Source organism: Euprymna scolopes, chromosome 13, assembly GCF_053919585.1.
Source record: "Euprymna scolopes isolate OS-2025 chromosome 13, ASM5391958v1, whole genome shotgun sequence".
Taxonomy (NCBI): Eukaryota; Metazoa; Mollusca; class Cephalopoda; order Sepiida; family Sepiolidae; genus Euprymna; species Euprymna scolopes.
In genome coordinates, this window is record NC_136494.1 from 71,655,757 (window position 1) to 71,681,441 (window position 25,685).

At 36.5% G+C, this 25,685-nt stretch overlaps 1 protein-coding gene across 2 annotated transcripts in view; it reads right to left on the reverse strand.

Moving 5' to 3' along the window:
• The window catches only part of LOC145292067 (uncharacterized), a 105,302-nt gene that overhangs the window by 63,470 nt on the left and 16,147 nt on the right, over positions 1 to 25,685 (reverse strand). The window contains exon 1 of one of the 2 annotated variants that reach the window (XM_080138122.1): positions 11,285 to 11,304. The exons of the other annotated variant lie outside the window; for it this stretch is intronic. The gene's annotated coding sequence lies outside the window, so the exon portion shown is untranslated. Of the gene's footprint in view, positions 1 to 11,284; positions 11,305 to 25,685 lie in introns of those variants that run through there. 2 annotated transcript variants of the gene reach the window in all.

Here is a 25,685-nt window from a genome sequence, read left to right on the forward strand (position 1 = left end):
TTTTTAAACTATAAGTAAAATTGAAATCTATAGATCACCATCTCCAGAATGTGTTTTATGTTTAACAAAATATATACACAGTTAACGCGTGTTTCTACGGTAATCGGGAATAATAACCATTTTATAGTTAAATGTTTAGAGATTTATAAAGAATTGAAATCACTAATTGTATTGGAATCAGGAATTTAGTACAGAATCGGAAAAAATATTGGAATCATCCCATCACTTATACATATATATATATATATATATATATATGAGAGAAAAGAAATTAAAACTAAGTTGAAATTTACAATCAAATTTATTGTTTGACTAAATACTTTTATAATAAGCTCTACTCTCTATTATTTGTGTAATGAGTTTTTTTTTATTTGGTTGGAATCAAAATATCTATACTTGGTATTTATATTAGATTGAAGTTTACCATAGCATCTCCTTGGATTTCACTATATATATATATATATATATATATATATATATATATATATATATATATATATATACACACACACACACACACACACTTCAGAATAAAATTATCTAACAATCAACTGGTATGAAAACCTGTGATTATAAGTTTTACAAGATATTACTGGATATTTTTCTTATCAGTTCAGTTTATCTTATTTTGCGTGCTCTGTCTATGTCTACTGAAAGCAGTTTTATTTTTATTTTATTAACAATTTGAAGTTATTTGGAGTGGAATTTGAAGCTCATCTTCTATAATTCTAAAAATACTAGCAAAAGTACCCGTCGTTGACTGGGTTCAAAAACAGCCTACAGAAAATGGACTCTGATTTATGAAAGTATGATAGGTTATGAAAAGGAAGGGTTGTAAAGAGATAGCTTCGAATTTGGGGGTATCAAAACCAAAGCAAAATATGATGAAAGTAAAAATAAAATAGATAAACCCCATAATTTATTATACCATACCTATTCACACTGAAACACTTATCACAATATTATGTGGATCTATATTAAAAAAACCTTGTTAAACTTTGTGACATATTTCCATTCTATGGAGGTCAGGCGCAAACGAACACCCCATAATTTTATCATACCATATTTCTTCAAACTGAAACATAATAATCAAAGTATACTTATGCAGATAGATATGAAAAGTTTTTATTAAAGTTTGTGCCCATTTCCATTCTATGGAGGCCACGCGCGAACGCAGACCCCACAATTTTATTATACCATCCCTATTTAAGTTAAAATATACTTATCAAAGTATTCTTATGTACATCTATATCAAAAACATTTGTAAACGTTTTTTTTTTAATTTTTAAATTTTTTATTTCCATACTTTGTGGACCAGGCGCGAACGCAGACCCCACAATTTAAATGAATCATCATTATGCCAGATCAAGCATACCCATTCCTATGTCTCGATACATTTTCTATCATTATATTGATGAGTTTTCTATAATAGTCAACCATATAGGAGCCTATTCGTGACCAGACACAGACGTTCAGCTTTATATATATAATAATTTATGTCAGTAATAGTACCCTTACCATCAGAAACTAATGTAAATCAACTGTGATGACGTATCGCTAAAAAAAAAAAAAAAAAAAATGCTCAATTTATACTATTAAGTTCCATTCCTAAATGCATACAATTAACGTCACAATCTCTTTTTCCAGGAAAACGAACAGGATATTACAAGCTAGTATTAAACATTTGATATTTCCAAACACTTTGCATACAATTCCACCCACACCTCTCTTAAAATTAAAGAAAAGAGAAAAAAAATATATATATAACAAAATAAAAAAAGTGTCCGATTAATCTTAATGCATCCAAAACCACACTTCTATCTTTTTACCACCAACGCTCAGATCTCCACTTAGCCCCAGTTGAAATGAATAGCTTTTATCTCAAGGAAGTACCTTCCTTCGACAAGCTTCTAGGACTGACCGTCAGTCCTAAACTGAAATGGAAATCTTACATCCAATCTGTTGCCAATGTCGCCCGAAGAATTGTTGCATCATTCTATCGCTCTAGAAGGTATCTCATTTTCAACACAATCCTCTATCTGTATTAGAGCCAAATACGTCCTAAAATGGATCATTTTTGCCACATCTGGAGAGGAGCTGCCAGAACATCCTTTCCCGCCTCGATAGGGTTCAAAAATGACTCTGAAACCAATAAGATAATGTCTTTTTCTCTTTTTTGAAGAGACATTGTGAGGCGAATCTCCCTTTGCTCTATTATTATTTTTATGGCAAGTGCTCGACTGAGCTTTAATCTATAGCCCCCTCCCCAACAAAAATTCAGAACAAACACTCGTCTATTTACAACCACTGCCAATAATTTCCTCCCAACTGTCAATTTCATGAACAAACTTTCTTTCCTAGAATTACTCGCCTATGGAACTCTGCACTATGAGCCTGCTTTCCAGCTGACTACAACATGGTCATCTTCAAGTCCAATGTAAGCAAGTTCCTCTAGAGCTGTCCCCTTGAGTAAGCAAATTCTACTTCATTTTCACCACTACACTTTTCTCTCACTGACCACCTTACACTCATTAACCCTTATCCTAGAGTGGCTTTTAGACCTTGCTAAGTGGTGACTTCCTCTAATATATATATATATATATATATATATATATATATATATATATATATATATATATATATATATAAATAAAATAAAAATTACAATTAAATTTACCAAAATGATCCAAGATGGTAAAACTAAAGTATATTATAAATATTAAAGAATTAATATTTATAAAATAATCTCAACCAGATGTAAAAGCTCGATAAAACCAAATAGGAGATAGAGCTTCAGATTAAATGTTTTTAACTCTTTTTCAAAGTATTTTTTTTAACATGTTTTATTAACTGTTTGCTCTTTATTCAAGTTTTTGCAACATGAAACATGTTTATTAAAGCTCTGTATATTCTATATGGAGCTCGATATATTTTCCTATCCTTTAAAAGATTGGAAACGTAATAAATGAAAAATATCGCTAGTCTTACAAACTTTCTAATTGGAATAAGTATTTTATGAAAGAGACTAAATCGAATGCCATTTTTAATGTCAAAAACATGCTGCAAGAATAAAAAGGAAGAAATCGCCGGTCAGAATCATATATCGATTTGTTAGACTTACACCTTGACATAGGTTTTCTATCTCAACAGGAATCCTCACCCTGGGCCAATATCAGCAATATAAGGAAATATGAATCTTGCTCCGAAGAAGATATATATTATATCAAAATTTAAAGATATATATTATATCAAAATTTAAAGATATATATTATATCAAAATTTAATTAAAAAAATAAATAAAATATATAATAATAAATGATTTTATTCATTTTAAAATGGCATCATTGTTTTCGTTTTCCAATTTTCATAATAAATATTCTCACGTATATGATGCCTCATAGGATGCGAACATTTGTTATGTGTTTAACGAGAATAGAAAGTGCACCTTGGGTTTATTTTTGACAATCCCCTAACTCTCGTTTTCCTGATTTTGTCCTTTAGTTCTCACGTTCCATAAGCGAGATTTCTAACAAAGGTTGGTGCTACCAGATCAGAACTTTAAAAATAAAGTTTTTTTCCAAAATTACTGGATTCAGCATTAAATAATGTGAAAAGGGTTGATATGCTCCATTTAGCCCCAAAAGTCCCCAGGGGACATCAAATCCCAGTGAAAATGAACAAACGGTGTAATTTTAGATCTTAAAATATGTAAATTTGAGTTCTGGACCATGCAAAAGAAGAAATGACTAAGTCTATCATTTGCCCCTCCCCACACACCCACCCATTTAACTCCTAAAGTCCTGAAGGCCTTAACATATTTAAATTTGAGTTCAGCACTATGCAAAATTGCTAAATAGACATACACAGAAAATTGTGGACAAATATGGTAAAATAGTTCCAAAAATGGAGTGTTTTTATAAGCACTAAAAGAGCCCCTGGGGCATACACAAGAGTTATCGCGAAGTATAGACAAACAAAATTATATAGAAATCAGTTGGTTACAACTTTTCAGAAAGTTTTATAAAAATCCAAGGCATCAATTTTTTTTTTGATAAGCACGAAAGTGTAAACCTGGAGGGGGGGGGGGCAACCATAGTTTCCCGGAAAATCTGTTCTGTTACTTTTTTTTACTCATATTATGTTTAATGTTTGTGCAAAATTCTAAAAAACTCCAAAGCGTAGTTATTGAGAAAAGTACGGACAGACAAACGGACAAGGGTGAATTTACAGGTCCACCCTACTTTTGTCAGGGGGACCAACAATCAAACTGTCAAAGTGAGGAAGAATTGCAACATATATAATTATACAGTCTTGAAAGTTTTTTAACCATGAAAACAATATAAAATTTTTTTTTAAACTTTTGCGTTTTAATTTTTAAAATATTTGTAGTCTTTAGTTGAAAATTTATTTTGTTAGTAAGTCACTTAATATAATGCAATCGCTGAATCAAATTGCTTTCATGAATTCACAATAGTCCTAAGTTTTCAGGGATCATCAGTTGTTTATCATAATCCATTGTTTCGAGAATTTAATATATATATATATATATATATATATATATATATATATTAGTGATGGAATGATTCCAATATTTTTCCCGATTCTCTATTAAATTTCTGATTCTGATTCTTTATAGATCTCTTTACATTGAAATATAGAATTTTTATTTTTCTCAAATACCGTCAAAACACATGTTAAATGGGCATGTATTTTCTCAAAAGTAACAATACTCTCGTATGGGGGTAATCTATCAATTTTGACTTTACTGGTAGTTTAAAAATAAATAAATAATTATTATTTTATTATTACTACCAACAGTGAAAAGTTTTGCTTTAAAAAAATCAAATAAAAAAGACAATTAAAAGAATCGATTTTGGCATCGGAAAAAAGACACAAATTATTCGGATTCCGATTAATCGTCCCAACACTAATATATACATATACTTGATGAGAAGGAAACTCTGCAGATTAAGGATAATTCACTTAATTTGTGTTTCCTTTTTGAAAATTAAATATGTTTTTAACTCTTCTTAAAATATTTTTAAGAGGTTTTATTAATTCTTTGTTCTTTATATATATATATATATATATATATATATATATATATATATATATATATTTTAGGTCAGAATTTATCCATCTAACACTTATCATTGGCCAGCTTTTGGCCTTGAAGTTGTATTTTTTCTTTATCTACTTACATCAAGTGGCTTTATGCCGTTTCTTGAGTGATTTTCATAAAAGGAAAAAAATGTATTTATTGACAAAAGAATATTATTGATGGCTTTGTGGTAGTGCAACATACATGTATAGGTAAAAGGGGGGGGGAGACTGCCAGTGAAAAAGAAACTTAATTCTACTTCATTGTCACAAGGTTAGCAAAACAATTATTCTTTAGCCTCCCACATTTTTTTAGAGAGCCACTCCTTCCCCTGTATCACCCTACCCCCATCAGATTATACATCCAATTTTTCAATTATGTCAGACCCAACCTATTTTTTTCTCTTTACAATAAATTGACATAGTACAGTTCACCTTAACTATTTCACATTTCTTAGAATTTTGACTGACTCAGAGGGGGACTTCACAATGAGTGTGTGTTTAATTATATGATAGAATCTAAGATCAATCTGTTATTGTCAGCCAGTATCTGGTCAGTGCAGATCAAAATGAACCAACTAGAACTATTTTGGGAGTTGTAGATTGATAACTGGCCATTTGATTTGCACAACCACAATGACTGGGTTTTATATAGAAAACCTTATATTACCAATTGGTTACCCATTTAAGTATTGACCAGACTAAACATTGCTTAATTTTGTTGATCTCAGGGGAACTACTTTGTTTATGCATATAAATAAACTAATTTTTTTTTACTTCAATTTACCCCTATTATGACCCATAGTCACCAAGATATGAGGGCTACTGTGAATTAGGGACCATATCTCTAATGGGGGGGGGGGGTATTGCCGTGAGATATTTGTTCATATTACATTTAAATTTCTGCATGTTAGTACAGTCAGGGAAACAGGAAGCAAGGAAGGAGTTCTATAGGCTAGCAGTTAAAGAGTAGAAAGCTTCCTGGCATCTAGGTACCTTCACAGTTAAAGAGTGGAATTACAAAGCAAGAAAAATTTACTGAAACTCAATACAATAAATACAATACTTTCACTTCCTCATTTAAAGAGTACCAAGAATTTCGTTTTTTTTTTTTTTGCTCTTTTTCACCCCTAGCATGATACATTTCCAGTAAGAGGCTATTATTTGGCATCATGTATAGGGTAGAAGGCTTCCTGGCATCTATGGATCTCAACAGTGAAGTGGTGGAATTTTGTTGCTTGTCAGGTTAGTTGAGAGTGTGTATGTCAAGAGAGTGCAAGTGCTGTGAGTTCATCATGGTACATCTCATTATGGAAAATAGTGTGGATGTAAATGCATGCAAAGTGACGTCACCAGTGGGGAAAAAGGACCATAGAAAAAGAGAACAATCGCAAGTGAGATAACGTTAACAGTGATAATGCTCTGCTGGTTAGCAATGGCAGAAGTTCACTGAACTTACATCATCCACTATTAATTCTTGCAATATTTAGAAAATGCTCTTATGGCATTATGTATCAAGTCATGGCTACAGTTCAACAAACAACTGAGTGTAATTTTTTAATTTTGCAAAAATAAACTAAGAAATATTCGCAAAATTACCTGAATTGGGTTAAAAATATTGAGTCATTAATCAAAGCAACTACTTGTGCGGAAACCACGTTTAGCTGAAACGCCCATTTTTTTTATTCACATGCAGTTCACACTTACAAGCTTCAGTAAATACAGATTGAAAAGAAGAAAGATTAAAACATTTTCGTATATTTATATATTTTTTATTTCTTTTTTTTTTTCTTTATATCATGCCACCAGTTAATAAACTATATGTTTGTTGACATATTCAAGTCTTGATGTAACATATGGTCGCATGAACGTTACTCAATCATACATTGGGTTTTGAAGCACTAAATGTAGTCCAATATACCGTAGAGGTTACTCAATCATATGTCGGGTCTTGGGACATCAAATGTAGTCCATTATGCCGTAGAAGTTACTAAATCATATGCTGAGCTTTGGAGCATCAAGTATGGTTCAATGTACCATAGAAGTTACTTAATCATGTTGGATCTTGGGACATCAAATATAGTCCATTATGCTGTAGAGGTTACTCAATCATGTTGGGTCTTGGGCACCAAATGTGGGCCAATATGCCACAGGAATTACTCAATCATGTGTTGAGTCTTGAGGCACTAAATGGTATCCAATGTGCTATGGAAGTTACTCTATCAACCGTTCTAGACGCATTTTATATTGAAAAGAATCTGAGTTCTTGTTTAGTGGCATTTAAAATCTATTTCATTTATTCCTTTATAGGAAACAGAATTTGGGGAAAAAATTGTCTTAGTCTTCTTTTATTATTTCTGTTTTCAATTGCGCAATGATTTCGATCCTTCTCTTACTCTGCATATCTGTAATATGTCCCACAAAAAGGATATGTTAATTTGACCTGGCTGAGTGGTTTTGGCTATATATTTGAGTAATAATCTAGTAAGTCACGTTACTGAATGAGTGTCCATGGTCGAAACTGGCATGTTCTTAAGCATGAAGCTTTCAGCATATCTTTCGACATCTTCTCAAGCGGGTCTACCATTCACTATTTATGGCTTAACCGGACAATCATTTTCTTATGAGAAGAAACCTGGATGTTTTTATATTCATTGCACCAGTTTGTCTGTCAGGCTGACTATCTTCAGCTAATCCCTTCCATTGTGAGTTGTATTATTAAAAAGTTGCACTTGAGGCAAGTTTTATGCTTTGCTAACCAATCACAAATCACATCACATTTTCTGTTCCCCTATCAGAGCCTTTGTTTCACCCCCAAAATAATCGATTCAAATGCCAAGTTATAATATGTAAGCTGGGTTTCATTTCAAGAATAGTACGTCTTAGTATTTGTTAACAAGTATATTTATCAGATATGGCAAGTGATCTTTCTAATTTGAAAACATGCATTGTTATTTGGATTATTAGGACTACTGCTTTCATCTTGAATATTATTTTCATGTTTCAGCGGATGTCACCTCCAACCTTCCTCAAGTGTACCTTATTGAACTCGGGAATCTTTCTGTTGAAGTTTAGAATCTGCGCAGAATTTTAAGCGAAATACTTTAGTTAATTCACCGGAGTACTATGCTCTTGTTCTGTCTCCCATGACTGTGTAGAAATCCTAAGTAATTTGCAATTGAATTTTGAGTGTCACCTGCACCTAGGACGGAACATTCGCTCTCCAGAAGAGTGTAACTTAGAAGCGAAATTTACCAAGTGCTTTATCCACTACTTCCGTCGATTAAATAAAAGGTTTCATTTTAAAATTCAGAGTTTGACAGAAAGGTCCCTGAAGAAGGTCGGACGCTACATTGATTGAAACATTGTAAAAATAACACTTACAATAAGAACTGTAGTCTGACTCACTGCTGATGCAATTCTCTATCTATATAAAAGCCAAGTCCATCCAAGGATGGAGTATTGTTGTCACATTTGGGCAGGAGCTGCTAGAAGCAGCTTATCCTGCCCTGGCGGAGTACAAAATAGACTTTGTAGCTTAGTGGGGGATGCCCTTTTCTCTTCTCCCACAGAAGGGACGTTGCAAGCCTGCCTTTGTTTATCGTCATTTCCATGGCAAGTGCTCATCTGAGCTTCAATCTCTGGTCCCCCCTCGCCAATCTTTCATGAAAAACACCCGTCTAGCTGAAACCACTGTCAATAATTTTCGCCACTTTTTGACTGTGCCTAAGTCAAAACGTAGATTCCATGAACAAGGCTTCTTTCTTAGAACTGCATGCCTGTGGAACTCTCTTCCATTTGCCTGTTTCCCACCTGACTACAACTTGGTTGTTTTTAAGTCCAACATAAACAAATTCTTGATAAACCGCCCCCTCAAGTAATCCAATCTACCAAATTTCCATTACTAACGATTACTACGATATTATGCCATTGATTACTGTACACTCAATAACTCTTATCCTCGAGTGGCCTCCGGGCCTTAATAAGTGGTGACTCCGATGTTAAAAAAAAGGAAAATCATCTCCAAAATTCAGAAATATGAAAGTTTTTTTTTAATAATAAATCTAGTCTGAAAATATTTCTCGATAAATTAGTTAACTCCAAACAAAACATTTTCTACAGTTGATAATTCAACATGAAAAATATAACCTTTCAAATTGTAAACACAATGATGTTTGAGAACTTTCTTTCAGCTGTCATCTTTGACAGGAGACATACAGTCTCCTAAAATTATGATTTGACTACGATATTTTCATTTTTCTTTACAATCAAAAGAGGTTTTGTATTGTCACTCAAATACAAAGAATATGACCTTTTGAATTAAATAGTTTATTTGATATAATTTGGTGATACCCGCCTCAATTTCTTTTAATTATATTATAATTTAACTCAATATTGCACTAGTTAAGCTCCTAATCATGCCACAATAATGATAAATAGTTCATTTTATTTATGTCAATAATTTACTGCAGTTTCATGATCATCCAGTAAAATTATTTTATGTCTCACATTACTAAATTACAAGGGTATTTCCAAAAGTGAAGCCTCCTATTTTTTAACTTAAAAAGTTGAAGAGCTATGAAGACCAGAGTGGTATCATTATAATGAGCTACTTTTTATGCTCCATAAATTATTTTTCTACATAGGCACCAGCATTCTCAATGCACTTTTGCCAGGAATTCAACGACACATTTGTTTCTTACGCACATCCATGAAAGGGGTTGCTTCCTTAGAGTATCACACTGTCAATATTAGGAACAAAGAGATGAAATTTTCAGGTCATGAATGCATAAGTTCAGACATCATAACAATGCAATTTGCAATCCCTCCTGATCCATTCCGGTGGAATAAAAAATAGGAAGCATTACTTTTGGAATGCCTCTCACATTAGCAGAATAACCAGCATTCAAAGTTAAATCAGAAGTTTGATACAATTTTTAAAGTATACAGTATCTATTTTATTGTTTTAAATTTTTGTTTGCCCTAAACATAACATTACCACTAAGCCAATTTAACCGTCCGAGATGTTGATAGGGTAACTCAGACATTTTTTGCAGACTATAGTGCATTTCTTTTAGAGCGTTGACTTTTCAAAACATCACCTTGTGTCATATATTTTGATAATACATCAGAAGAATTCAGTTCAAGAGAAAATAGTATGGATGACTGCATAACAGTACTAAAACTAAGAATTTAAACAATTGTAATTTTATCTATGCAACCAGAATGTATTCTTTTATTCTGATGCACAAAATAAAAGAAAACAGGGGGAAAAGGAAAAAAATGAGAAATAAAAGGAATAAAGAAAAAAAAGAATAAAGAAAAAGAATAAAGAAAAAGAATAAAGAAAAAAAAGAATAAAGAAAAAAAAGAATAAAGAAAAAAAAGAATAAAGAAAAAAAGAATAAAGAAAAAAAAGAATAGAGAAAAAATTAATAGAGAAAAAATTAATAGAGAAAAAATTAATAAAGAAAAAATTAATAAAGAAAAAATTAATAAAGAAAAAATTAATAAAGAAAAAATTAATAAAGAAAAAATTAATAAAGAATATAAGGAAAAAGGAAAAGAAAAAGGAAGAAAAAGAAATAAAAAGAAAAAGGAAGTAAAGAAAAAGGAAGAAAAGGAAAAGGAAGAAAAGGAAAAGGAAGAAAAGAAAAAGGAAGAAAAGAAAAAGGAAGAAAAGAAAAAGGAAGAAAAGAAAAAGGAAGAAGTACAAATAGGGCAAAAATGAAATGACAAAAAAATATGGGAAAAAAGAAGTATATGGGAAAAAGTATAGGAAGAAAAAGAAAGAAAAGAAAACAAAGGAGAAAAAAAATGAAGAGTAAACGAAAATAAAAAAAAACAAAAAACAAAAAAGAAACAGGTATTAAAAGGATAAATATAAAGAAATAAAAAAAAAGCAAATGTTAACTGCTGGAGTGTGGTAGTGCATATCAATTTATCATAAACTTAAATCACTTTCTAAAATTTATATATGTTTTCTATTCTTGTCAATAAGCAGAACATTTGGGAGTGTAATAAAATGCTTCTTGAAATAATCCTAATAAATTTTATGTAGAACTCGGGAACATACACAAAATTTCTAATTGAGAAAGAGTTTGAATGAAACGGAGGTAGGAGTACATAATTGATAGTAAATGTTACATTAAAACTTATTTTCAGGAGAGAAATATGTACTTACCTCTGGACTCATATCAAGGTTAGAACCGGTTTTCTCCTCGAAACAGATAAAAGATCCTTCTCGACTGGGGCAATTTTTACTTTTGACCTAATCCAGAGTGTCCCTTTATGGGAAGCTTGATATCCCATATAAACAGCCCTCAATGGAGAGCAGATTGTGGAGTCAGCACAATAAATATTTCTTGGTTTTTGGCAAGGAACAAATGTGTAGTATCTGTTCAATATTGCACTTTATATTTTCTGTCTTCAATCAGTGAAGGAGAAATCCTTCAATACTTAAACAATTTTTATATTCATCCAAATCCAGAGTGCCTCATTTTTAGGAACTGGATCTTCTCTATATTAAAAACTGGCCTTATATCTAAACACTAGCCCCAGGGGGAGGCAGAGACAGGTAAATAGAGACACAAAAATAATACAGGTAAAAAAAATGGCAAACATAGGAATTGAATATAGAAATAAACTAACGAGTTTTACTTAATCAGAAAGTACTATTATGAATGGTTAGATTGTCGACATTTCAGGACGTTAATATTGGTCATCTTACCTGAACAATGACAAGCCATATTAAATAAAATATTTTAGATTTTACAGTGGGAGTTCGTTTTACTATATAAATTTAACATAAAATAACCCAGTTTTTGTTCATATAGTATAGGATAGAATGGTTAACCACTTTTTGCGTATTGCTAAAATTGCTGGCATTTTTTAATTAAATAGATTTTTGGAATGGTTAGGTTCAGGCGCTGATATTGCAGGAACATACATGTTCGGTGCCTGGTCATCTTGCTTAACGATAACAAAGTATTGATACATTGTGCACTGATGTAAAAATGTTTCTCTCACATTGATTGCAGAGATTGTCAAGTCAACTGTTAAACCAGTGGAATTAGTGAACAGCCAGATAAAGTCACCATCAACAGCAGGAATATCAGATTGAGTCAACAGTTGGATCAGTGGTGCTAAGCAATAACCAGGCAAAGTTAGGGTAACTTTGACCATAGCAGCTTACAATGTGGCCTAGTTTAGTTAAGTTAAACCGAAACAAGTATCCTGTTGCCAGACAGAAAAGTGAATCAGACCTGTAATATATAATATGGTCCCTTGTGCAGAAGATTTAAATATGAGCAGATATACGAAATGCGATTGATTGCGATCATGAACGATTGAACAAAGGGGCCAAGAACGGATACAAAATGTTGATTTTGACGATCAGTGCCAAGTAGCTGGCCTGAAATCAATATTTTGCTCAAATACTGCTGAGTTTATTCCACCAGGCTGACTACATTCTGTGCTGTCAACTAAAAAGAAAGGACAGGCAAGGGTTAACGCCATTAACAGAAACAAGTTTGTTACGAAGCAGGTGGAGATTGTAAACAGGTCATGTAGCCATCCAAAAATTTGGGACTACCTGCCAATGGAGTAAAATATCAACTAAGAACCCTCAACTACAGGATGATCAGATTTGTTTTCTTCCTAAGTTAGTGGCTTCCCACCCCTAAGCCCTGGACCGTCAATATCAATGGACTCTATCTACCACCATTCAATGTCTGCTGCTGTTCTTACTGCACTTATGGAGCTATAATCGAGACACAATCCACCCACGTAATACATAACTAGAAACCTGTTATCAAGAGACATTTGTGCTTCAAGTAGAAACTATAAAAACGAGTATTTGATTTTCATAAAAGTCTTCCAGTCTTAACTGTTAATTCAACTACTACAAGTTCAGATTAGATAAACTCTGACCTACTAGTATGATAAGCTGAGTTGATTGGTCTAAGGATGAGAAGTGTTAATCTCTTATAGACCTTTTTTCTTTTCTTTCTTTAAAAGTGATATTTCTTTTGTATTATTTGGATGATTATTCTCGTCTTGTAGACAAAAACACCATCAAAATATGCATATATCTATACTTAAGCTAAAGACATAGAGGATTGCTAATGTAAAGGCCTGAGAATGAATGTCACAAAAGACCAAAGCGACACTTAGTGGTTCTAGTGTTGAAAATGTACCAAAGAGAAATGTTTCGCTGCTCAGTTTGTGGAAAGGTAGTCAGGTGCAGTTCAATCTTTTATTATACTTGTAAGCATTTGGCTTACCTATGCAATATATATGGCATAATCATGTTGATACACCAGTTCCTGTTAGATCACTGAAGTTCCTATTTACAATGCCTCCCCACGGGACAGAGTTAGACACCAGGGTCGTTTTTTAACGTGGAGAAAAGGAACAAAAATAAAAATTGTCTTAGTCGTGAAGGATTTCTCCTCCACTGACAGAGAACAAGAAATTGAAGTGCAGCATCTGAAGAACAGATACTACACTTTGATCTTGTCCCGAAGGCCAAGTATCACTGAAGTTAAGCAAAGTTGAGTTTGGTCAATACTAAAATGGGTAACCATTTGAGAATTCCAGGTGCTGTTTGTTCTCTCCACTTATCTTGGCATTGTTTCCAGTCGCCCTGGACTTTTCCTTGCCACTGGACTCAAACAGTGCCGATTCAGGAGAGGTGTGGTTGGAGATTACACAACCCTTGCCTCACAATTACTCGTGCAGCTATTCTTATAGGGAGTATTCATTGTCTTTTGAGACAGAATGGAGGCATCAAGGAGAAGCATTTGGCATGCAAGTGGAATTACCGATACAGAGAGGATAACCATTCTTTATGTGCAATAACTTTCTTGAACGTGATTGACCGAATAAGTGAACAGCAAATAAAATGTCAGATAAGCATAGAAAAAATGCAATCTGGTTTTATGTGTGGGTAAAACACCACTGCTGCTGTATTTATCCTGTGATAAATAAAAGACGACTACTTTACTAAGATTAAAAACCTGTATCTTACTTTTGCGGATCTAGTAAAATCTTTTGACAAAGTACAAGAGACGTTATTTAGTGGGATTTTCATAAACTAGCCCCAAGCAAGTGGTTTGTGAAAATTGTTCAAATAATGTACAGAAATACTAAAAATTGTATTAAAATTAACCGCACATTTAATGAGAGCTTTAATGTTAAGGTGGGAATACATCAGAGTTCTGTACCGAGTGTGTTGCTTTTTATTTGTGTTTTAGAAGCATTGTCCATGGAGTTCCATAAGGATTGTCTGGGCACTGCATGGTTTAGGACATGCCTATGAAACTCTTGTGATGATAGAACTATGACCAAGGTGAACTGTTCTTTACTATTTCAGGCAGAGTTATCTCCCCCCCCCCCATTTTTTTTTTTCCTCTGTTGAGTTCTTGCGTCTCGATGCAAGTAGACAGATGCTCGCAAGCGACAATGAAAGGATGACTTTGAATCCAGATAAACAAAGATGGAGATAAATTGTCTCTGTCTATGATAGTTGTGATACACAAACTCAAATAATAACGGACTAAGACTGACAGATGTAATTTGTATCATTCTATCTTGTAAATAAAATGCCTGCATCAAATCAACTGAGCATTCTCCTTTCTTTCACTATGTTCTGTTATTCACATGCTATGCACACACATATTCGTCTTCGGTCATACTCTTCTGTTGCATTTCATTTGCGTCTTAGACGCATTGCTATGGAAAGTAAAGGTTTGAGAGTTAATGTTACTAAGACCAGTGTGATGGTCAGTGATAGCAGTGTTGGAGAGATTCCTCAAAAAAGAAACTTCCCAGTTTGTGGAAAAGCAATTGAATACGACTCAATCTTTTCTGGTATTTGCAAGCATTGGATAGCTTAAGAGAGGATAACCAGTTTATATGCAAGAAGTGGATAAAGGCGAATGAGAACTCAAATGTAGAGAACCTTGTTAACAATTGGATTGGAGCACGAGGCGGAGCAGGTGCTAGTGTGATTGCAAGAGAGGAGTTGATGAAGTGTAAGTTCAGACAAAATTTGCCATTATTAACCATCAGCGCGTTATCACTGTCAACCAAAGGAGGAGTCTATTCAGCATGTGTATGCAGTGTGATGATGTACGAAAATGAGACTTTGCCAGTGATAGTTAAGGACCATGTATTGCATAGAGGGAAATGATATGAGAATGATACAATGGATGTGTTATGCGATTCTTAAAAAGAGGCTTAGTCTGATGACTTCAGAAGAAGATTAAATCTTAGACACTATAAAGAAATTTGTACATAACAGGAGACTTCGATGATATGGTCACATTGAAAGAATGAATCAGAATTTTGGGGTTAGTAGACATAGAGCAGTTGAGGTAGCAGGTTCAGCTCACAGGGGAAGAACAAGGACAACATGGGAGGAAGTGATAAACATGAATTTGAGCAAAAGAGGGATCCTAGGAGAGTTGGACTTTTACCATCCGACTTCGCAACCCTGTATAGACTGTGGGTGTCTATAGAGACAATAAGCGCACAGTTTGATGTCAGTGTAGAAACTGTACACACAATTATTCGCGAGGAACTGAAAATGCAGAAGATTTGGTACAAAGTTTGTCCGAAGGGTGCAGTCCACAACTCCATCCTTGTCACAGACTATTTAACCAAGATGGGCATCAAGACAGTTCCTCACCCTCCCTATAGTCCATATCTTGCTCCCTGTGACTTTTGGTTATTCCCTAAGCTCAAGGAAAACCTTAGAGGCTTGTCATTATGAAACAAAAATGTAGTAGGCAAAAAAAAAATAAATAAATAAATGTTCTGTCAGCAACAGTACAACTTCAAAATAGTCAATATCGCCCACCTCCAGAAGAGAGGGAATTCCTGTCCGTGATAACCGTGGTAAAAGAAGACACACTCCAATCGCCAGAAACACCCACACACACAGTTTGCAGGACACTGCCAACTCGTCTCTAGCCTCCTGCTTTTATAGTGGCCGGGAATTATCCATTTGCATAATCACATGAGACAGAAACGTGATTTTCTGAGAGTTGCATGGGGTAAATGCTAATAAAAACCCCCGGACGCCGTCTTGGAATTCTCTTTTTCCCCCCAACTGGTGACACAACAGACATACCCGAGGTAAGCTCTTTTTCCCCTCATTTTAGTTATTGCTGCTTCTGCTACACTCCCCCCTGATCTCATGATCACAAATGGGGCAGGGGGGGCAGTCGTCTCTGTCTGGTATTTCTCCGAAGAACCGGAGGCAGCACTTCCTCCCTGCCATCCTCCTCATCGCCATTATTGCCACCAGTCTGCTCCATAGGCGGTGTTTCACAATCAGGGCAGGGGGGCAGGTAGTCCTGCATCATACTCTCTGTCTTTTCAGAAGACATCATACTGTCTGAGTCTCCCTCTTCCTCCGATGTAACAACATAATGGCGAGGGCGCAAATCCTTCACGTGACGAGGCACACCGTCCACCAAAATCGACTGAGGGCTGATCACCTTGGTCACCTCACCCTTGCCGAACCTCGTGGTACATCGATTTTGCGGTCTTCTGACCCATACGCGATCTCCAACCTGGTAAAAGCTGTTCTTGGGACCTGGGGACGCAGTTGCGAGATTGGTCTCCTTTACTCGAACTTCGTATTGATAAATCCTGTTGGCAGGCGCAGTGGAGGGAGATGTGTCGTCTCTTGGTGTGATGTTATACCAGTAGACAGCCTCCTGTATGGGACAACACATTCTAGCTGCTATTCGTTTCACTGTACGATGACATCGCTCCGCTATGCCATTCCCGGCTGGAGCGTATGCACAACGGAATCGCAAGTGAACTCCCCATTTACATGCAAATGCTTGGAACATATTGCTGCAGAAAGCTGTGTCATTGTCTAAAAGGAGTTCATGCGGCACGCCACGTTCGAGGAACACTGCCTCCAACTGATGAATCACGCTTGCCGAGTCCTGCCTTGCCAATTTCCTCCAAATGGAGAAACGCGATGGACCACAGTCTGTTAAAGTTAAAAAATGGAAGGTGCCATAATGCGTGATATCCATTCCAATTCTCTGCCAATTCTCGTTAACTTCCAGCTTTCCCTTTTCCCACCTGACTGGCGCTGGGTCAATGGACTGACATTCCTCGCATTTCTGTATGACCGTTCTGACAGTTACTTTTGTCGTGGTTGGACATCTTCTCCTGACAAAGTAGGTAGTGCGTCGCACCCCCGGATGTCCACTATCTTTGTGAATAGCCATGATTTGACTCTCATCCAGCTCGTCTGTGTGGACCGCGCCTATCACTGGGTCAAGACCGTTTTTCTTTTTCATTGCCTCAAACCACCGCTGTGGCACTCGTGTCAGTCGGTCAGCAATGTTTCGTGCTGATGGAACCAGCGTCACATCCACTGTCAGCCCGTACTCTTTCACGAGCTCCTTAAGAGTGCTTAATCGCCTCCTAATAAGCATCTCGCTTGCTGCTTTGGTGCGTACTCGCGCCTTTCCAGTTAGCGTGTCCGAGACCCAATGGTATACGCAAACAGAATCTGTCTTTATGTGTAGCACCTTGCTCTGCCACTGGAGAGCCAAATTGATGCCTTTCAATACGGCATCCAGTTCAGCCAAGTTGATATGTTGAGAGTCATCTTCAGGTCGCAGCCAACATGCATCTTCCAGCACAGTTTCACACATCTCCAAGGCTGCCCCAATTGCTAGGGAGCTAGCATCGACCCATACATTCAGCTCTTCGCCGTCCACACACCAATTTCCCTGTGCCGGATCGTTCTGCTGTGCAGATTTTAAGGTTTCGAACATCATACGATGTAGTACAGCGTCCCTTGCTTCATCATCCCAGCCCTTCGTTATCGAACTTACTCTCCTTCTGAGTATTCCGCAAGCCACACGAAGCCAACCGCACACCGGAAAGTGCCCGACAAGTCGACCACACAGGGAAAAGATTGTTCGTCGCGTAACAATACTGGGAGCCTCCGGAATTGCATTTCCTCGCTTCCACCGCAGTTCATTGCGTTCCATCCTGACTGCCAATCCCAGCACCCGTGCACCGTCCTTCAACTGCTCCGGGTTCTTGCACTCCAACCCGAACTGCGCGAGGTGTTCTCTCACACGGGTCGCGGGCACCACGTCTTCATTGACAAAAATGTCATCAATGTAAGCAGATGCTGCGCGGCTTATAACTTCTTCCTGAGATAGTACTTCGCTGACAATTGCTCTCATTATCAAGGGAGCCACATTCAAACCAAACCCCAGACGGGTCAGACAGTATTTTTTCCCATCGATTTCCACAGTCTGGTATGACCACAGTGTCTCATGGACCCGGACTTGTAGGTATGCTCTTCTGAGGTCCAGTAGAGACACGTTAGCACCTTTTTGTCTCCACTCACGCAGCTTAGCTGCACAAACATCTGCGTTGGCCGTAAATGCGTCTACGTAATGATTTAGCTCCCGGTAGTCCATTACCGGGCGCACTTTGGCTTTGTTCTGCTGTATCACAGCCATCAGGGGAATTAGACCTTTGGGGGGGTCCCAATTTATCCTCTGGATATGGCACGAGCCAACCATTATCTATCCAGGTGTGGAGCTCCTGCGTGTATTCTTCACGAATTTCTGCTGGCACTGGGTACTCTGACACTCGATTATGCAGCCTTTCAGGGGGGTGGTCCACAGACCATTTTCACGATGCGGTCCACGTTCGGTTTTGATGGTCAAAGGTAGCAGTGAAATCTGGTTCATCGATAGAAATGGCTGCGCATTTAATACTTTTCCTGGCGCCCAGCCGCACTGATCCTGTAGGCTTGACAACGACACCTCCTAGAGCTTTTATGGCGTCGATCCCTAGAAGCAAGTCAAATCCCAGTGGCTTGCCATGCACCACCAACACATCGACTCTGGCAGACACACCTTCATCAGTGGATACAGAGACCGTTCCAACACCGCAGCACGCATGGGACATTCCACCAATTGTGTTGACATTTACGTTTGTTTTTCTCCAAGACCGGCACCGGTCTGCATGTAAAATTGTCCTGGAGCATCCTGTATCAATAAGCGCCAAACATCGCGTCCCATCAACATGGATGCTTATCACCGGGAGCGTCGTGTTCACATCTTGGTTGGGAAGGAGACTGGCGCTTATGCGTCCTCCCCTTGCTCGTTTCCCGAGCAGTTCCGAGCCCAGTGTCCACTCTCACCGCAACGGTAACACCGTGTTCCACGTTTTCGACAGTCCCTTGCAAGGTGGCCTTTAACATTGCATTTGAAACAGGTCACGTTAACAGGATTATTCTGGGCCCTGTTGTTGGGTGAGCGTGTGGCCGCAACCACATCCTGATTTTGTTCGCCAGTCGTCGTCAAAATTCTCGCTCTCGACATTAGCTCCCCCATGGTCAGGGCTTTGATGTTCGGCACCTGTTGAAGAGCAATTGAGATGGTGTCAGGGAATCCAGTGACAAAAATTAATTTTGTGAGTCTCTCTGAGCTTTCTCCTGTGAATCCGGCCAATCCAACCAACTGCCTGATTTTGTTGGCGTACACATCCACACGTTCACCAGCCCATCTAACCATAGTTATTTTTCTATATGCTGCAAACGCGTCATCAGTAAATGCCTCCTTTAATCGAGCCTCAATCTGGTCTATTTTCTTTTGATCGTCCTCCTCCATTTCCATGTAGAGGGCCAGCGCATCGCCTTCCAGGTATAAAGGTAGCAGACTCGCTACGTCATCCACCTGCTGAAGTTGTGCGACAAGTCTCACTTTTTTCAGCCACGCTACAACGTCTCCCTCGCCAGAGAACGGCTTGATAATATCACTGCTTATCCGCACCTTTGCCATATTCGGGCCGAAATAGCTTGAAACAAAAATGTAGTAGGCAAAAAAAAAATAAATAAATAAATGTTCTGTCAGCAACAGTACAACTTCAAAATAGTCAATATCGCCCACCTCCAGAAGAGAGGGACTTCCTGTCCGTGATAACCGTGGTAAAAGAAGACACACTCCAATCGCCAGAAACACCCACACACACAGTTTGCAGGACACTGCCAACTCGTCTCTAGCCTCCTGCTTTTATAGTGGCCGGGAATTATCCATTTGCATAATCACATGAGACAGAAACGTGATTTTCCGAGAGTTGCATGGGGTAAATGCTAATAAAAACCCCCGGACGCCATCTTGGAATTCTCTTTTTCCCCCCAACTGGTGACACAACAGACATACCCGAGGTAAGCTCTTTTTCCCCTCATTTTAGTTATTGCTGCTTCTGCTACACATTATGAGACAATTGAGGAGATGAAGGAGACTGTTATGAAGGTCATTGACACACTCACACAAAAGGACTTCCATGGGGTCTTCCAGAAATTGTTGAAACAAGTGTATTGCAGCCGGAGGAGATTACTTCAAAAGGGAACTAGAGTTTAATGTGTGTATTATCAATAAAAGTGGCCATACAAAAAAGTTTCGAAACTTATTGAAGGCACTTCAAAGCTTATACCAAAGGCAATAAATTCAATTATCTATCTTTTCTACATGTTGAAACCGTTTTTAAGTTTTTTTTTTATTTCATTTCTTTTAGCTGTCTTTACAACAGATATAAAAAGTTGCTTGTCACTTAATCATTGGGGGCCTTTATTTCTGAAAAATATAAAAATATCTGATTACCACTAACTCTAAAGTTGGAGGTGCAACTCGAACTTAGGGTTAGTGGTATAATAAGTCATTTTGTTTGCAACTTTTCAGGAATTAAGCCCCACACCCAGTTAAACGGTTAGCGGACATTTGTTCTTTTCTGTAATGTGTAAATACTGTATTGAATAACATGTCTTCATTTTTGCTGTTAGTGCTTTGTTTTTTATTGTTTTTTTTTTTCTTTACACTTTTTCGACTTAACTTTTGTACATTTTTACTTAGTTTAAATAAACGGAAGTGCTTAGATCCTCTTTTATACTATAGAGGCTGGAACGTCTCTCCCACCAAAAAAGTACTTTAAAAAATAGATTTTATAGCGATTTTTAAAGAATGGTTAACAGAAAAAAAAATATGGAAGAAACAAATAGTAAACAAATAATTGTTACCAAAGGCAATAAATGCTACTTTTCTAACTACCTGGATGAGCTTGGTTTATGTTTTAACATATTTTTAAGTGCTTTTATTTATTTTTATCTTAAATCGTGTTGAAATTCACATTGCCTGAAGCACATTTGGACATTCTATAACAAAGCCTGAAAGGAGTCAAGGAAGGTGCGTTTGCACAGGTCAAAAAGACGTGCCAAATTTAGTTCCAATATAAATTTTGTAATGGTGCTTGGTTACATCTATACAAAAATCCATTACGAAGATTTTTATGCCTATTCATTCACAGAAAAGTATTATAAAGAAACTCATACTTCTGCAATTTAATCCCCTTAAATAGGATCTTAATTATTTTCCGTTTAGAAACTTTGTAAAAAGGAAAAACTGATCACAGCATATTCTTTCTGTCATGAATTTTATTGAACTTTTCAACTTTCCTGCAATAGGATTATTCACTAATCTAACAAAACTTGACTTCTTGATATGTCTCAGTCAGGAAGGATTACTACAGAAACCATTATCAGCTCTAAGCACACTTAAAAGGTAATGTTTCTGCAATACAGAAATGAAACACTTGACTGAATGGTTAATTGTTGGTATAGACCGTTTCATACCCTCCAAGAAATTCCAGCAAAAACCTAACAGCCAGCCATGGTTCTCTCCAGAATGTGTTGTTGCCATTGCACACAGAAACCACTATTTTCACTGTTTTCAGTGAAATAGATGTACTGAGACTAAAGCTGCCTTCAGGACTGCCAGCAACCACTGTAAAAGAGTAATAAAGAATATGAGAGTTCTATGCTCAGTCTGTCATGTCCAAAGTAGTTGAGCAGCAGCTTGGTTCTCATGAGTTTTGGTGAATAACAAACAGGGTTCTGACCTGAAGCATGTCCTCTATGCCAACCATCATCAATGGACCCGAGGTAGTCTCAGCATCAGACATCAGTAATCAGCATCAGACAAAGGCAAATGCTTTGCCAAGAACTTTGAAGTAAATTCTACCCTATGTGATCAGGACAGCCCCCCCCCCCCGTATTTCCTTCTGTATCTGAAAACATTATGCGACATACAGATAACTGTGCATGATTTTACCAAACTTATCAAAAATCTTGATCTCAGTAAAACTACTGGCCCCTATGGCATTCCAATTATAGTGCTCAAAAAGCTTTAACTGGAACTAGCCCCCATACTCGCAAAGCTGTTTAAATGTTGTCTTAAGGAGAAATGCTTCCCAACACCCTGGAAAACCTCATCAGTCTGGCCTGTATTTAAAAATTCAGGCGATCAGTCATCTCCTTCTCAATCAGACTAATTAGTCTCCTGTGTGTCATAAATTACTGGAATCTGTATTTAACAGAGAAGCGGTCAACCATCTCAGTAGACACAACCTACTCAGTGATATGCAATATGGTTTTAGCTCATGTGCTAACAGTAATGTCTCAAAGGATTAATGAATTTCTCAATGTGGGCTTCGTTTCTAGGGAAATTGTTCTTGACATATTAAAGGCTTTTGAGGAGTGTGGCATAAAGGCCTACTATATAAGATCTCCAGCTATGGAATAGCTGGATTCCTCTTTGATAGGTTCATAAGAGTAGTGGTTGATAGGCAGAAATAAGAAGTTCATAGTATTAATGCTGGCGTCTCTCAGGATTCCATCATGGGCCCAATACTCTTCCTGATCTTCATCAACAATCTCCCAAATCACATTCTTTGATCATTCATAGACATTTATGCAGACGACACTACCATCTATGGCAACACTTCAAAGGCCGGAAATGAACAAGATCTTTCTGATTCTCTCTCCTCTTATCTTGGGCACGTGGTTCAATGGGGAAAAAGGTGGCTGGTTAATTTTAATGCATCGAAAACCAAGTTTCTCTTTTTCCATCATCAACACTAACTCACATCTGGTCCCTATTGAATCGAACGGACTTCGCTTTGAGGACGCTCCATGTTTAGACAAACTTCTTGGTCGGACCTTCACTCTTGATCTGAAATGGAGCACATACATCAAATCCATTGCCAAGGTCGCTGGAAAAATGGTTGGATCATTCTCCCTCTTCAGTTGATATCTTACTGCCGATGCAATTTTCTACCTAACTCCTGTGGAGTACTGTTGCTAGTACATGTGGGCAGGAGCTGCTCAGAGCACCTATCCTGCCTTGACAGAGTTCGAAACTGACCTCGTAATCTAGTAAATGATGCTCTTTTCTCTTCTCTACAATCTCTTTCCGACAGAAGAGATGTTGCGAGCCAGTCTCTGTTCTATCGTCATCTTTATGGCAAGTGTTTGACTATCTATTGCTCCAATCTATTGTCCATCCTCACCAATCTTTCACAAAACCCACTCGTCTAGCCAAAATTTCTATCAATAAATTCCCCCACTCTATCAGTGCCTAAACCTAAACGTGGATTTCATCAACAAAGCTCCTTTCCTAGAACTGCTCACCTGTGTAACTGTTCAGCTGGTCTGCTTTCCAGCTGACTACAATATTGTCTTCAAGTCCAACATAAGTTCTTATTGAACCGTCCTCGTAAATAATCTCATTTCCACCACAAATGACTACTACGCTACTGTCCCAATGACTACAATACAAACATTAACCCTAATCCTCAAGTGGTCTCAGGACCTTAATATGTGGTAACCTATTTGTGAAAAAAATAAATAAATAAATAGATAAACAAATAAAAAATAGAATTGAATCAAGAATTCTATTCAAGGTTTTTTCAGCCTTGCAAATTTCATGTCTCTGAATCTTTTACCTCTAGAAGAAATTTCTACAATTGTGAATGTGTGGGCATAAAAAAATATTCAGACCCCCCTCCCTCCCCCTAACAAAAAAAACCGCTAACCGCTAGATCCAAATTTTATCCCAACATTCCAAACAAAATCTCCTGATCTAACAGAGAAACTGTTAAATTGGCAACACTGCTCCAAACCTCTCCTCCCTCGGTTTCACTCTTAGTTCCTTTAGCATGACTGATACCGAAGGAGGGGAGGGGGGGGCAAAATGATGACAGATAGTGATGATGGTCAGCAGCCATAGGCAGCACCAACAAGTGCAAACAGCCCCCACCACCATCGCATTGCACTGTTTAATAACCAAAATTCTCAAAATGTCTCTGATGTTTCTTTTACTAAATCTCTTACATAGTGTGTTTGTAAAGCACAGTTCTACCACTGAAATTACCTCATTCACTAATTTGTTCATAATTGGAGGTGATATGATAGTCAAAAGGGATCAGGAATAGATATGAAAAAAAAAAATCTAGTTTCATTTTTTCACCAATATTAAAATGTAACTACTTTTTTCCTAAATTTTTTTTTCAACTTGTATTTTTTTTTTAAATAAGCAAAAGAACAAAAAATACTGAGTGACTGTTCAAAGATAGGCAAAATATAATTTTTTTTTTTTAATATGTCCTTCAAGACAAAAAAAGAAAATAAAAAAAATGAAAATATTGAAAAAAAAATATATTGTACGTACCCATTATGGAATTAAGTTCTCATAAAAAAAAATTTCACTTAATTTGATCAAGTATTTTTTTTTTTAAGAGAGGAAAATCAAATATTTATATGGTTTCGTTTTTCTTGTCTTAACTCTGTTAATCTTGATTTTTCCGAACACTGATCTTGATCGTATCCCGCCATCTTGCTTATTTCACCGACGAGGAGAGGGGTGCCATTAAATGAAAAAGCGGAGGGATTAAAAAAAAATGAACAGAAAAACTCTGTAAAATAAGTGAAAAAAAACTAAAATATTTATCTAGGTATTTTTTTCCCCATGTTTCTAAATAATCTCATCAAATTTTGACAAACATTTCACGGTGGCTCGAGTTATCTCCCTTGACGTTCCCCTCCTCTTCCGCGAAATAGGCAAGATGGCAGGATATGATCGATCTCATTAAAATTTGATTTTCCTTTGAAAAAAAAAATAAATAAATAAAATAAAAAAAAATACTTGATCAAATTAAGTGAAATTATTTTATAAAGAACTTAATTCCATAACGGGTATGGTTTTGTTTTTCAATATTTTCATTTTTTTTATGTCTTGATCACACTAAACAAGTACCGGAAAAAAAACAATATTACTTACTAAATTGTCACGTCGAAAATAGGGCACTGCTGCACTTATTGAAAATTGCTGAAATAATAACATTATTCTTAACATGAGGAGAGGAGGGTGTTTTGTAATGCAAGATATTTTCTCGCCTCGGTTTTGCTATTGGCAAAATGAAAGAAAGGCAATCAGAAATCACAACAGGCTCACCTTTAAACTGCAATATAAATTTTATTAAAATAAAGATCAATCGCAAAAGATGTGCAATCTCTAGCTTTCTGCGGAACAGAGCGGGTAACACCCGTAAAGGGTAATAATTCATGTTTATCTTCACGTTTGCAGGATTCAAGTCTCCACACTGTTCGAAGAATAGTTGCAGCAGGTAGATGTATTTGAAGTGATGCCTTCCAAGGATGAATGTTTTGAGTAGTGGTGAGACGATTAATC